The sequence below is a fragment of the Carlito syrichta genome, unplaced genomic scaffold (assembly GCF_000164805.1).
Source record: "Carlito syrichta isolate Samal-C Ts95f unplaced genomic scaffold, Tarsius_syrichta-2.0.1 Scaffold267955, whole genome shotgun sequence".
Lineage (NCBI taxonomy): Eukaryota > Metazoa > Chordata > Mammalia > Primates > Tarsiidae > Carlito > Carlito syrichta.
This window is the reverse complement of record NW_007212051.1, coordinates 49,164-65,690: the sequence shown is the minus strand read 5'-3', so window position 1 is coordinate 65,690 and position 16,527 is coordinate 49,164.

Genomic DNA, 16,527 nt, shown 5'->3' with positions numbered 1-16,527 from the left:
CACCTGTTGCGTAGCTCTAATCTTCACATTGAAATAAAGAGGTGGAATGAGGAGCTTTGACATTCAAATTATGTGATGTAATTTATCTTTCTTAGGAATTTTGATGGATGCATCTCATACTATATAGCCAGACATGAGAGGTGACAATTTAATATCTAAAAAAACGGAGGAAAGTTCCTAAACAACAATATTTAATTTTATTCATAAAAAGAATAATAAAATGCACTGTGGCAATCCTCAAGCGACATTATCTGTGTGGACTGCTTAAATCAGCAAAACACAAGAAGTTTGGTTAACCTGGGCAGTGTTACAACTATTACTTTTTGGGCAAAACTACTCATTAAACAGTTTCTCCAGTGTGTCGGACAAATAGGTTATTTCACTTTTGGCATGTATGTCTTTTTATTTTCATTCAATTTTGTTTTTCCTCAGACAGACATAGTAGTAATGACTAGCATTGAACAATACATATCGCAATTCTTGGAATATTTATGGTCAGTCTACTTTTCGATAGAGTATTTTTGGATAGCATTGACACGATAGATCTTATTCCATACTCTTTTATTATTGATTATTTTATTTTCATTTTTGCTTTCATTATTATACATATTTTGGTGGAGAAGATGTTGGGCTTTTTAAAAAAGACAAAAATTGACATAACACTAAATAAATACTCCTTATTTTTTTACTTATTAAAGCCTTTGTTCCATCTCTCAAGCTATATAATAATGTTTTTTTGGTTTGTTTTTTGCTTTTAGGATCTCTGAATCATTTTGTCTTAAATTGTGATTTTTAAATGAGCTATTTAAGTACTTAACCCTTACTTTGGAGGACTTTCATGAGGATTTAGGAATTTTCTGTCTTGGAAAAGCCTTCCCCTATGATGAAAACTACATGCCAGCTAAAATCCTATGCTATTTACACATGGAAAGACTTTCACAATTATTGGTCTATGTTCCAAATTGAGCTTTGGATCAAACTTTAGATCAAGAGCAGCTCATGTGTTCTCGCTCTTCCTTTACTCACTCCTCTCATCATCACTCAGCCCTATATTCCTTCTGTTGTTTGGGATAGAAAAATTATAAAGAGCCTGCCCACCTCAGAAGATTGTGGATTGAGAGACACTACACTACTCTAAGTACATGGAAAAAGGATGGAGCTCCAAACATTAACTCCACAGTTCAAAAGAAAAAGAGTGTGCCCAATTATCTCTACATGACATATTGAGATGTTTTGTTGTTTTTTTTTTTTAATCAACTTTTAAGATAGTGGTGTTCTGTTCTAAACTGTTCTCTTTTAGCAAAGGTAGATTTTAGAAAACAAGCATGGGGATTCTTTTCTAAGGTAATATTAATGAGAAGGCGAAAAGTGATTATCTTGATCAGCTCTTTGTTGAAGCCTGTGGTAGCACATTATGTTTATGATTGCACATGTGCACATAATCTATGATGATCCAATGCAAATACAGCTCCAAAAATATTAAATGTATATATATATTTTTAAATGCCTGAGGAAATGTCTTTCTTAATAAATTGAAGTCTCAGTACTGCTATTAAAATAATTATTAGCCTCCTGCTGTGTGGCTGCAAAACATCACATAGTGACCTGTCTTGAGACCTGTGAACTGCTTGCCTGTTTAGTTAATGAAATTAACGCATTTCTAAAGGGGGATTATCTCCCATCCAGCAGTGGAAACATGGAGTAAAGAAGCTGGTGGTCTGCTTCTGTGCTGTATGCCTTTTGCCTAAAGTTGAGAGGATCTCACAGCTACTATCTTTGGGTTGAGGGCCATGGCAAAACAAAAACAAACAAACAAAAAAGCTCAAGCCATCTTTGGTAAGCAAGTAGGTGAAAGCTTGCTGCCTGTCCTAGACACAGGAGAAAACTGAGGAACTGAAATACAACCTGAGTATGAAACTAAATGTGCTAACCAAAGGTAGGTACTGTAAGATGGAATTCTATCAACAGGCAACTGCAGATGAGAAGAGGATAGAAAGACACGCATCAGGACTTTGGAGGGCAGTGTTATTTACCCAAAGAAAGACTTGGCCAAGGGCAGAGGCATGGCTTCTTTGTAGAGCACTTCTTTTTGGTTTTCTACGGCTTCTTTATAGACAACGAACTCGCATGTTCCTGATAGCAGTGCATTTGTTTAGAAAGCATCCTGTTTCGTTGCAGTAAATAGAACCTCTGGAAGATGCTAGGGCAGAAGTGTGCCAAGTCAGGGGTGAAGAAAATGTGAAATTCAACAGTAATCCAAACATGGAAAGTGGATAATATATGCCCATGTATGATTCCCTCGAGAGAAAAGGTAGAGCTGTAAGCTTCACTCTGTCCTACACCAGAGAAAAGTAAGAGTAACTGCACCATGGAAATAACTCTTAGCCTTTATCAGAGAAAATTGTCTTCAAGACCTGTAAGTCCCAAAACTCAACCCTTGTTTTACCCCTGATTGTTTTTCAACATATGAACTGCAGCAAATCACTTTTTTCTTTTTGTGCCTCAGGTTCCTCAGCTGTAAAATGGAAAAAATATATATATTAATAATAATAATATTATTAATAATAATAATGGTAATGTAGTACTTGTTTGTAAAGCACTTTGAGATTCTTGGTTGAAAGGCACCGTGGGAGTGCCAAGTGTTATTATGTGGCCAAGGGAGTTATTTAAACTCTCGGTTCCCAAGGGTCAGGAAAGGTTGGGGTCATTTTCTTTAAAGATGAGCTGTAAATATAACTAGGCAGCCTATAGTGTTGACTATGAAGAGGCAAAACTGTTACAAGGCTGATAAAACCATAGTTTCTTAATGGCTACCAACAAGGCAAATATCACAGTAACAAATGCCAAATTCCTTAGGGTGGACTATTTGACAACAACATGGATAATTTGGGGGGGGCAGGGTGGGGGTGGGGAACATCTCAAAATGCCAATGTAAAATTAAATTACAGCAATATTCACCAGCAGAAAATGTCTTTCATATGGAATGATTTCATGTTGCTAAGAAAAACAATTCAATTTGTAGTCCTGATTTGAATATTAGAATGTTGGCTATAATGGTTCTGTTCTTACAACACATGAAATTTTTTCGTTTTATTTTATTTTGTTTTCATAGTGCATGTTCATTTCTACTCACAAACATGTTCTTGGTGTATTTCTTATGCAAACAATCTTCAGGCAGCAAAGATGTCTGTTACATCTAAACTTGAATAATAAAGTTTTACCACCAGTTATACATAATGGCGTTGGTATGGTTTATATGAATCTACTCCCATCCATCCAGCATCAGAAAATACAGACCATTGCAGCATACAAACAGGCTCTGAGGAATTGAGATGGTGAAATCAAATCACCATTTTTTTAAAAAATGACTTTGATTGATAAAGCCTGTATTTTCTCAACTTGTCTTGCTTTGCTTTTTTGTCTTTAACCAATCAATCTCTTATTGGTAGAATTTTGTAAAAAAAAAAAAAAAAATGCTAGTTTTTTTTAGAGAGATTAACAATACAAATTGTTTTATTTCAAGAACACTTATTAAGTATCAAATATCAAGTGTTGAGTATTGGGTAATTATAATGTTACTACGTGTAAAAACTCCTGCTTATAAATTTTAGTTGTGATTGAATTCAATATACTTGCATCAATATGATGCAAAGATCCTGATAAATCATCTCAAAGAGTTTAAATTACATCAAATAAATTGTTTGCTTGCTTAAAGTAGAAATAATTGGAGCAAGTCTCCTAAGTATGACTTTAAAAGAGAAAAGAGCCAGAAGAGATCCAGACAGAAAAGAACATGGGAAAACCCACCCAAGTGTTTTTAACCAGAAGGAAAAACACAAAAGGACAGGACATGCAATCTATAAATAATTGCTTCCAAAGATTTGTTTTGGAAGTTTCAAAATAATTAATATCTCCCCACCGTGTACAATCTTCATTTCTCATTTTTGGAAGCCCAAATTAAACAAATCCTTTTTATTTTTCCCCCTTTTTCTTTCCCCTTTCCGTGTTTTGAAAACAGAGCAGAGTCTTTGAGGGGCTCTCATTATGGAAATAAGCTTGTTTAGCAGCTGGAAGCAATGTTCTCTAGATAAGAGTGTAGTAATAACACGTAATATGATTCCTTCTCCCTATAAGGAATTTGATTCTTCCATCAGGGACCATCCTTCAGAGAAAGTGGAATATGCTTTGCTCTCGCCCAAAACTGTCAGATTCTTGTTGAAGGAGAAATATGTAGACATCAGCCATTCACCCGTATTGGAGATGAGAGAAGTGAGTGAGTCGGTCCCTCACTGCACTCTCACCTCTGAGTCTCCCATCTCTGAGGGCAGAGCAGGGGTCAGAAAAAGGAACAGGAGGACACAGGCAATTGGCCTTCATGGAGGCAGCCAGCTGGGTGGAGACCTTGGGAACTGGCACACTCACTCCCCATAAATTAAGGTGGTCTTTTCTCAGGCCAAAGGATATTGTCAAGGGAGAATGCTGACTTCTGTTCCCAGATTTTCAGCCTTCAGGAAAAGTTGGACACAAGGAATTTTATATGAAATCTCCTAATTGTTAAATGTTAGTGGCTGACTTTTTTTTTTTAAATCTACTGCAAGTCAAACAAAAATACTTGTTCAGAATAAATCCAACCCCTAGACTGCCAGAGTGTGATCCCTGGAGCTTGAATTATAGTGAACTCTGATAACTGCCAGGAAGGATATTGGGCAAAGGGCTGAGGTTAGTTGTTTCTCTGGGTTTTGTCTGAGGTCCCAGGCTATTGTCAGCTCCACCAGGAAACCTGAAAGAATTATGGTGGTGACACCTGCCCAACTCCTTTGGAGAAATCCAAGTTTGCTCAAGACTAAAAACATTAATGTAGAAGAGAAATAAACGCTATTTTTACAGCATACCTCAGATTACTTTGTACTTTTGTTCTCTATCTTTGTAACCCCAAGAACAGTAATGTTGTGTTTTAAAACATGCTAATATGAACAAACATATCCTTTCATAAACAAAGAAATGTCAAAAACTTTAAAGTAGCTAGAGTCAATATCCAGTAATGACTAAGATGTCCTTATATTCCTCTCCACATCAAATTTTAGAGTCAAAATACAAGGGGTGGGAAAGTAAGGATTAACAGTAATGGGGGACTTTTTATGCTATAGATCATATTCATGAACCTTAAAAATTTATTTATACAAAAAATACATAATTTTTATAATGTAACTTTATTTCTAGTTTCATATTTCTGTTCTATAATATATACAAGATGTCAGTAGTCTTCAAACCATTGAAAGAAGTGTACAGAATATATCATATGAGGTAACAGCTATTTCTTCTTCCAACTTTCTACTTAATAACAGCAGCAAACAAAAAATATTAACACATAGTAATTTTTGTCTTTAAGTAATAGAGGCTGGAATAGTAGGAGTCATAAGAAAGAAAATGTAATAGAAATTGCTTAAATTGTTTCCATAAACAGCAGGTTAATTTCCAAGTTAAAGCTACATAAGCCATGAAACTGTTAGCAGTTTTCTAGAAAGATCTATGAAGCTAAACCCTTGAATATATCACAGACTGTTTCTTTGAACATGTACCACCTCTTAGAGGAAATCAACATCTACCATCTCCATGTTTACACTAGTTAGTTTTTATAATATATAATCAACAGTATTTTTTCAGAGCTTTAATTTCCTCAGATTTTTTTTTCTACAAAGTTTGTGTCACTCACTGTAATTGATGTATCCTTAAAACAATGCATATACAACAGTAAATTTGCACAGCATGATTTCATATCCTTATGATGGTATATAGTCTGTGATTATATTTTTTACAAATTACCTTGATGATTTTTTCTTTAATGAAATTATTCTTGCCCATTGTTGTTCATTGATGATGATACATAGCACAAACCCAAGCTTTATGAAACACTAGCCATTCAGTCAACAAATATTAACTGAGCATTTACTACATTCCTGACACTAGTCCAGGCATTTGAGATATATCAATTTAAAAAAAAAAAAAGATCAAAACTCCTGCCTGTGTGGAAGAGAGACAGATAATAAAGATACACACAGAATGAGCAAATATCTTAACATTTCATGTTAGAAAATAATAAGTGCAGGGTCAGGCACTTTGTAAGACCAAGAAAGGAGGGTCACTTGAGTCCAGGAATTTGAGACCAGTCTGGGCAATATAATGAGACCTCATCTCTAGTAAAAATAATAATAATAATAAAGTGGTGAATGTTCTTGAGAAAACACAGCTATGTTAGGGTAAGATGGGGTGGATAGAACCATACTCAATGGGATAAATTGAGCCAAGACTTAAAAGGGAGAACAGGAAGAGGAGGCCCTAAGGTGAGAAGATATACCTGCTAAGTCTGAAGAAAAGGAAGGATACCAATGTAGCTTGGGTCTGGTAAAGGAGGGGTAAAGTATTTAGAGATGCACACAGAGACATAAAGCATTGAGAAAGAAGGAAATCAGATCATTTAGAACATTGCAAGCCACTTTAAGAATTGTAGATTTTATTCTGTCAGAAGTAGGAAAATAATTTAATGTTTGAGCACAAGAGTGGTATGTGATTTATGTTTTAATGGGACCAGTCTCTGCTAAAAAGTAAATCATGACAGGTGAGGAGTCAAGGATAGAAGCAAGGAGAACAGGGAAGAAGCTAATTCAATAATATCTGTGAAGGATGAGAAGAGCAGAAAAGTAGTTTATGTGGAAGATAACACTTTGGAGGTAGAATAAAATAGATTGCCTGGAAATCTATTTTCCAGGGTGTGTAAGAAAGAAAAGGGCCAAGATTGTAGACCTGAGCAACTGGAATAATATCTGCCATAACTAGATGGGGAAGATTATTGACTCAGATTTGGTGTAGAAGAGAAAGGAGTTACATCTTGAATGTGCTACATTTGAGATCCAAACAAAAAGGTTAAGGAGACTGTTAGAACTGAGTAGTGAGTTGGGAGTTAGAAAATCATTAGTATATAGATGGTCTTTAGAACCGTGCGATTGGCTGAGATCATCTAGGGAGTGAATAGAGAAAAAAACAGGTCTGTCCCATGTTTGTAAATCAGGCCAATGAGGAGAAGCTAGCAAAGAAACTGAGGAGGAATCTATGAGGCAAAAGGAAAACCAAGAAAGTGAGATATATCAGAAGCCAAGTAAAAGAAAACTGTATCAAGAAGGAGGGAGTGATTGACCTTCTAAGAAGATACTGATAGCTCAAGTAAGATACTGTCTTAGACTGCTTTGTGTTGCTATTAAACATACTTGAGACTGGGTAATTTATTTTTTTAAAACAAGGTTTTTTTGGCTCATTGTTCTTCAGGCTGTGCAAATGACATGGTGTTGTCATCTGTTTGTTTTCTGTTGAAGTCCTCAGGTTACTTCCACTCATGGTGAAGGGCAAACTGGAGCCTGGTGTATACAGAGATCACATAGTGAGAGAGGAAGCAAAAGAGAGAGTGGGGAGGTGCCTGGCTCTTTTTAACAACCAGCTCTGACTGGATCTAACAGAGTGAGAACTCACCCTCAAGGGTGGGCATTCATCTGTTCATGAGAAATCCATTCCCAAAACCCAAACACCTCCCATGAGGCCTTATCTCCTACATGAGGGATCAGATTTCAATGTGATGTTGAAGAGGAAAAATATCCAAACCATAGCAAATACATGTAGAGTATTGGCCATTGGCTTTAGCAGCATGAAGGTTACCAGCAAAGTAAACTATTTAATTTGTGGGACCCAGAGCACAGTGATAATGAGGGACCCCCTTGTTCAAGGATTAAGAATTCAAGACAATGATAGAGTATTCAGTAAAGCTTAGGGCTCTCCTGAGGACAGGACCTTGTTCAACTGAGAAGGCAGAGTAAACTAGGGAGAGGGAGTAATGCATGTCCATGAAGCTGGCCACTGTCAACATTTTTTTGCCAAGAACAGCTTTGGTGGAGAGGTGGTATGGAAACTGATGAAATAAATAAAATCAGAAGAAAGACTAAAAGAACTAAACATAGAAACAGTGATAGCTGGCAAGAGATGTTTAGTCAATAGAAAGTTTGTTTTTGTTTTCATTTAGTTTGGGAGAAATAAGATCATGCTCCTTTGCAGAGGAGGATGAGGCATCAGGGAAGACCCTATTAACCTTAAAGAAGGGGGAGGAGAAGATAGCTGGAGGGATGTTTTTTAATAGGTAAGCAAGAGAAAGAAGATAGGATCTAATGGCAGGTGCAGAGAATGACTTTAGAATTGAATAGTTCACATTCATAATCACAATGGACAAAACGAACTGTGTGGACACAGATGTTGATGCATGTATGAATGTGGTGTTGGGGGTCTCCAGAAGCTCTGCTTTGTTGATGAAATGTTTGTCTTGTGTCACTACTTTTCTATTCATTACCCCATTCAAAACTCCAAAACACTCCATTCAGACAATAGGCAATAAATATGTCAATATTGTTAGGTTATATCCAATGGTATTTGAATATTTGCATAACGTCAAAAAAAAAAATCCTGTCACTTGACTGATGATAGTATTTGAATCTCATTCTGAAATTGCTTCTAGAAAAATCTGCCCCAAGTTACTCATTTTGTTTAGTTAATTCAAAATATTATTTTTCATTGTCTTACATTTTATTTTATTTTTTTGTCTTACATCTTTTAAAAGACAGCACTTTTGTTGTACTATTAAAGATCACCATAGGAAGTGTAGCATGCTTAGTTTCTCTTAATACCATTTTTTAAATTCCTGAAGCAACACCCAATAAAATGCAGGTTTTCACTAAGTGTTCCTTGTAACTTGATGTTGGGTGAGTTCATTCATGTTTGTTGAATGCCAATTCTGGACCTAGACATTTGCAAGGACATAGAAGGCATAAAAAAGAGATAACACTTGGTTCATCCAAGGGGGACTCCAAAAAACTGGAATTATCTTTTGGAGGGCAAACCTCTTACAGTACACTTGGAATTTGTTCCTCTGGATCAAACAACCAAAGTTATCTGGAAGAAATGCCGTGCGTTGAGGCAAACAGTGACTGGTTCTTCCACCATGACAGTGCACCTGCCCATGTTACGCTAAGTATTCAGTAGTTTTTGACCAAACAGCATGACCACCATACTCCACCCTCCCTTTTCTCCCAATCTCACTCCGAGTAACTTTTTTTTCCTTGATGAAAAAATTCCTCAAAGGGAAATGTTTTGCTGATATGGAAGAAGTGAAACAGAAAACGGCAGAAGTACTAAAAGGCGTCACATTTGACAAGCTCAAAACTATTTTGGACAGTGGAAAAAGCATCTCTGTAGGTGAGTGGTATCAAATGGACAGTACTTTGAAGATGACTGAAGTGTAAACATGTTAGAATAAATACACAATTTTTAATATATAAATTCTACGTTTTTTGTGCCCCGCCTTCATAGGCTCAACATTTCTATAGATGCACAGTTGTTCAAGTTATAAGGTTGTTTGTCATAAATCTTTTTTCAGTTGGGGATATTTTCTGAACCTTGAGTTGTTCCATTTAATTTCATTATACAACTTAGTCTTCTTGACAGAAAAATCTTTGCATTATCTTAATGTAATTCTTGTAGAATTTTGGGAAAAACACATCTGTTGTTACCGCTGTTACTTTTAAAAATGAGATCATGTATTTAGTGGAAAGGCTTTGTTATTTGATATCAGTTGCAGTAACTTCTGAGAACGTGCTAAAGAAAAGATTTCATACCTTAGTTATTTAATAAAATCAAAATCAAAATTTGAAAGCCTAAATCAAGGGAACCTTGATGACAGAATTTTAGAGAATGAAATTCCTTTCATTTTTCCTACCATATATTGCTTCTTAAACCATAGCCTAGAAATCCTACTTTCCACATGCATGCAAACATGAAATTAAGGCAGGTCACCTCGTTGTCAGTGACAAATGTCTATCATAACTGAAAAATACAATTAGAGTGGTTGTCTGGTATTCTTACGTTACTGACCCATGATGGCAACTGAGACTTCAGTATTCGCAAATGCAGCAGAAAAATCTCTTTTTTTCTGAACTGGTGCCAGCCGGTGCTGATTGCCCTGACAGTCTCTTATTGAAAGACAACAGTTAGGCTTTAAGTTGGTTTAAGTTTTCCACAGCAAAATTCTAGAGAAGACTTAATCACTTGATACCTTTGTGGCCTGGGCCATCTAATTTACTTTCAAATGTTGTTACTTTACTAGCATCTTAGTGTCCAAAAATCGAAAAAGAAATGGATTGTCATTTGCTTTTAAAGACATTGGATTTTTCTTTTCTTTTCTTTTTGTTAGACAAGGTCTTGCTCTGTCACCTAGACTGGAGTGCAATGGCACAATCTCACTACAGCCTCGAACCCCTAGGCTTAAGTCATTCTCCTGCCTCAAGAAGCTGGTACTACAGGCCCACCATTATGCCCAGCTAATTTTTATTTTATTTTTTATTTTTTGTAGAGTCGAGTCTCACTATGTTGCCCAGGCTGGTCTCAAACATCTGACCTCAGACAATTGTCCTGCCTCAGCCTCCCAAAAGGCTGAGATTACGGATGTGAGCCCTCACACCTAGCCAACGTTAGATGATCAATGATGAGCCATTTGTGGAGGCATTTTCAATGTTATTCATTAAACTAATGTTTGGTAAAAACACAACTTCCAGGAACATGCCCTTCTGTTCAAAACAATGTTTTTTTCCTAAAATCTGTGGGTAGATAAGACTATCATTTCAAAAATTAAATTGAGGGATGAACACATCATTGTCACAGGCCCCACTCGTTAATACCTGCCTTCCTGGCTCTGCTCACCTGCACTTGAGTCTGAAATCCACTACAACTTTCTCTTTTTGACCTTCCTGACCTTCTTGTTGCAACCAATTTAACTTCAAAGACAAACTCTAGAATGTTTTATAATTAACAAAAACATTTTTTCAAGACAACCACCAAAACGAAGCTTTGTTGACATTTAAACTTAGTCATAGAATGCTATTCATCTTACACATAAATATATTCATATTTCATAAGGTATAAACACTCAGGAAAAGAGTACTGCCTATTGGTATATACCATTGGTCATGATGATTTTAGATAAGCGATCATTTTAAGATGGACTAAAGAAACAAAAATCAACATTTTAATAAGCATTAATTCATTGGATTATGTTTTAAATATCTTTGGTCTGAAGGGATGAAAAATAACAGTGACAAAAAACAAAGACACAATCTTACAAGGTGTTTTAACATGCAGATTTCTATTTAGAAAATAATTTTCATGGAAATCTTGGAAAAGTTTTATTTACAGGTCCCATAATATCAAATATTGAGTACTAATAAGAAACATTTAGGGTTGAATCAGCCATCAAAGTTTCTTTTGGGGGGGTGAGATTCTTTGTGTTCCTTTTTTACAGTGTGATTTCCCCCATAATGTTGTTTGTTTATAGATTATTAATGGTGTTACTTTTCACTGTTAACATATCAGTTTGCATACAATCAGCAGTCACTTATCACTTACAAATATGCAAAATTTATAAAAGCAGGCAACCTGGACAATCTACACTGTCTTACTATCAGCTCTAGAGCCAAGGCTAGCCCCTCAGAGCTTTTATACAGATACTTTTGTACAAATGATTGAGCTCTGCATCTTCTAGACATCTGTAAATTTTCCTTTTCCCAAGATAACTAAATCAAATTGGCCTTACCCATAAACATTTCTGGGAATTCTGTTGGTCATGAGTAACATCTTTACAAAAGGGATCCTCATGAATGGTGTACCATCATAACACGTTTGGGGGTAAATAAAATAGCAGCTCATTATTTAACTTTTAGATTATTAAAGTGTAACTCTCAAAATGGAAACATTACAATTTTCACATAAAAACACATAAGCACAACAACATAATTCTTATAGGGAGAGGGAGCACATGCAAAAGTTGTAATTGACTCACTAATGAGAGAACCAGCAATATGGCAAAGATGGCTCAAAAAAGAATAGGAAAGACTGAAAAAGAAAGAATGCTGAAATTAGATTGCTAAATCAGGTACAACATAATTCATATTTTACTGGGTAATAATGATCATAATCTCTTGAATTATCTTCATTGTTACATAGAAATTGTTTACATCTGTTCTGGACATAAAATCATTTGTGCCTGATCAGTTTTTTAGAAGATAATTTTATAGAAATGTAAAATAATAATAACTATATTCTTCTAGAGAGTAAAATAATCTTTAAGATAAAATAATGTCTAAGATTATGCTTAGTTTGACTTTGCAGTGTCAAGTAGTCATCATCATTTTGCCCTACTTCCAGATTTGGCTTTTATTTTTTCTTAACAAAATATAAAAGATTATGAAAAAGTATTGAAACTTTTGTATTTGTCCACAACTTTCACTTCTGAAAATGAAAGTAACTTCTCTCTGTGAGCTGTATTTTAAATTAAAGTCATCTAAAACAATATGAATGTACTTTGTTGAGGAAAATAATGAATGAATTGTATTTTACAGAAATAATTGAAATCAAACTTACAAATTTAAATCCTAGATTACTCAAGAAAGATTCAACTTCTAGCTCATGCTCAGTTATAAGAAATGCCATAATGAGAAAAAATATATGAAAATTAAAACCTATATTTTACAAAGTACATTATATTTATATGGAAACATAAATGTGTCTTTTTTTCTGTTTCGTAGTGAGTGGTATCTCATGGAATTGTCACAGGAGACTCTAAAATTCAGTCAAAAGTTTTTCTGCTCTCACTCAAGATTATATCAATCACTATAGCTGCCTTCTTTTCCAAAACACCAAGACGTACACCAAAAATTCACCTTTGGACAAAGAATATTTATTACACCTATTTTTAAGAAATCACAACAGAATAACTCTCTCATCCACTACCTATCTCTATCATTTTAGTCAGTTTTTGTTTTGTTTTGTTTTTTTAAATAAGGGAACTGATCATACAGATGCTGGTTGCCGGTGGAGTTTTTCTTCAACCATCTGCCTTTGGCCCATTTCAGAAAACATTTTTATATCTACCAGAAGAGGGCAGGGGAGGAAAGAGGAGGTAAAATATATTATTATAACTTTATGGCTTAAGATCAGTAAGGATGGAGCTTATTTCTTCTTTGCTCTTAATTTGTAACTCTGTATCTAGTAATAGTGGACAATCAATAACGATTTTTTAGATTCAGTAAAATAATTTGTTAATGGCTCTGAAAATTTCTGCTAGGAAAAGTGGTTTTAACAGAAAGCAACGTTTGGGAATTATTTTGAGAGTAAAGCTTTTGAGTTCTAAAGTGTACTGAAAATCTGGTAATCTAACCTTTTAAACATATTAGCTACTGAATAGGTATGCATGATTGCATTATGAAGGTTCAAGGATTGGATGTATTTAACCAAAGACTAGTAATAAAGCCCAACAACCTATATCACTACAACATGCACACGAGAAATTGCCAAACCCTAGTTTGCTCTCCACTTATTTATCTGTGGGCTGCTACGATCCCAAAATTTTCCTCCACAATTCATATGTTGACATCCTAACCTCCACGAGGATGGTATTAGAAGGTAGGGTTTTTGGGAGATGACGAGGTTATAAGAGCAAAGCCCTCGTGAATGGGGCTAGTGGCCTTATAGAGGCGACCAGTAGAGACCCCTCCACCCTTGCACACTGGATTGACACAGAGAAGACAGTTATTTACGAACCAGGAAGTGGGTCCTCACCGGGCACTGAATCTATCAATCTGCTAATGTTAGGATTCCTACCCACCAGAGTTTTGAGCAATAAACGCCTGTTATTTATAAGCCACTCAGTCTATGGTATTTTGTTATAACATCACAGACTGACTAAGACATGGGTCTTACATGTTAGCTGCTTTAGAATCAACAAAAATTCTGTAATGTGCTTCTACTTATTGAAACAATAGAGTTGTTTTCTTATTTTTATTTATTTATTTTTTGAGTTGAAGTCTCACTCTCACCCAGGCTGGAGTGCATGGGCATGCTCACGGCCACCACAGCCTTGATCTGCTGGGCTCAGGTGATCCTTCCACTTCAGCCTTCCAAAGAGCTGGAACTACAGGTACACGCTCCCATGCCCTGCTAATTTTTTGATTTATTGTAGAGATGAGGTCTTGCCAAGTTGCCCAGGCTGGTCTCAAACCCCTGGACTCAGGCAATCCTCTTGCTTCCGTCTCCCAAAGTGCTGGGATTACAGGCTTGAACCGCTGCACCCGGCTGCTTTTTTACTTTTTAATTTAATTTAATTTAATTTTTTTAGAGGTAGGGTCCCACTCTGTCATCCAGGATTTAATGCAGTAGCATAATTATAGCCGAATGCAGCCTTGAACACCCACTTCAGCCTCCTGAGTAGCTGGGACCACAACACATGGCTAATTTTTAAACTTTTTGTAAAGATGGAGTTTTGCTATGCAGTCCATGTGGTCTCCAATTCCTGGCTTCATCCTTCCATCTTGGCCTCCAAAAGGACTGGGATACAGGTGTGTGCCACCACGCCTGGGTGGGATGCTTTTGTAAATAAAAGATCCCTCCTAAGTTCCTCTGTAGTCTACTTGTGGGCAACAAAAGTGTGACTTTTGGACAATCTTTCATCTTTATTCATTGGTTAAAAATTTACTATTTGTCATTTTTTTAAAAAACAATTTCCTACTTCTTTTATCCAAAATTGATCCATGTTTGTTGAAAAACATTTATTGATATCTGTATGATGGGAACTTTATGTCTTTTCCTATAATAAATTATGCCAGTAGATAACACAATCATAAAAATCTGGGAGCCATCTTAGCTGTGTCCCTTTTTCTCTTGCCTGTGTCCGTTCTTTAAACAAGCCCTGCTCATTTTACTAAAATTGCTAAAAGCAGTCTTCTAATTTGCCACTTCCTGTCTGCATCTCTTATCCCTGCCCCCATTTGAGGCCTCTTTCTTCAGGGATGTGGTCTCCTACTTGGAAATAGCTTCTATGTAGCTGCCAGGTGAACTCCATGACATGCAAATCTGACCTTGTTGTTTACCTACATCAAGACCTTTATGCTTCCTGCTTAGTTTACAGAGTAAAACCCAAGTGTTTATGCCTAGGAAAGCCATCCTTGAGTGGCCCCTGTTGACCTTGACAGACCTGTCACTCATTACTCGCAGGGCAAAGTAAACTGATTCTAATTTCACAAATATATCAAGACCTTCTTAAGACTGAATCATGACTTGTACTGTTTCCTCTAATTTCAGTGCCCTTCCCATATCTATTTGCCTATCTTTCTCATTACTGAACTGATGAGACTCAGCTCAGAAATGATCTCTTAACTGACTTCCCTGAACCCACAGTGCTGAGAATTCCCCTCCTCTGGACTTCCAGTACGTGGCTATCTTATATCGCATTGAAATCATCTGTCACCCCACATGAGAGCCACACTTGAAATGTGACTAGGCTGACTGAGGCACTTGTTTACTTTTTCTTTAAATATAATAAACGCATGTGGCTAGCAGCTACTGTGTTGGGCAGCATGGACCAAGGTTTCCCTAAAAGGTTTTATGTGTTTCTCTGTTGTAGAGAATGTAAGAACACCATAGCTCACTGTTCTTCTTTGCCCTTTGTTTCTATGGTAAAAAGCTTAGTATTCAATTATAAACACTTTATGTGAATTACTGTTATAAACATCAAAAAGGGGTCATTTAAAAATCAAGTTCTTAAAAATATATATAAAATAATTTACTTTGGTAAATAGACTAAAGTCACTTCATATTATAATAATAAGTCCCTGACTCTGTCATAAGCTGAAACATGCTTTTCTCCATGGACTTTTTTAACCACTGTGAAAAATTGATTACACGTCATTTGATCTCAGGTTTACAATATCAGAGTCTTCATGTAATTCTGGACATTACTGGTGGTTTTATAAAACAGGGAGAGAGTAAAAGCTGTGAATAATTTTCAAACTTTAACCTTAATTTCAATATTTTAAAATTTAACTGACAAGGTAATTATCCCAGAAATTGTCTTAACTAAATGATTTGTGAAACTATGATTGTCCCATTAAAATGACAGAGTATTCAATCAGAAGAGAAAAATGGTTCTCTGAGGTTTGGCCCTATTAAACAGCTTCTTTATATTATTATCCACTTCTCATTTTGAATGCATGCAGTTCTGTGTTTCTGCGTGTGTGAGGAAGAGTGTCACAGCCAGAAGATGGTAAAGTCAACATGGAACAGTGAAGCAGAGAGGTAAGAATGCAAATTCTGCGGGCAGGCCACCCCATTGGAATCCCATCCCTACTGCTTACTGGTAGCATAATGGAACCAGGTCACTTGGCCACTCTGTACCTCAGTTTCCTCATCTCTAAATGAAGATGAAAATTTGACCTGCTATGCTGATCTGGATTGTACTGCAGGAAAAACTCTCATATCTTAATTTTATATATTTATTTATTTTATTTTTTTATCTTCTGGGGTCGGAACCTCACTCTGTCGCCCAGACTGGAGTGCAGTGGCCGCTCCCGGCCACCGCAGCCTGGACCTGCTGGAGTCCAGCGATCCTTC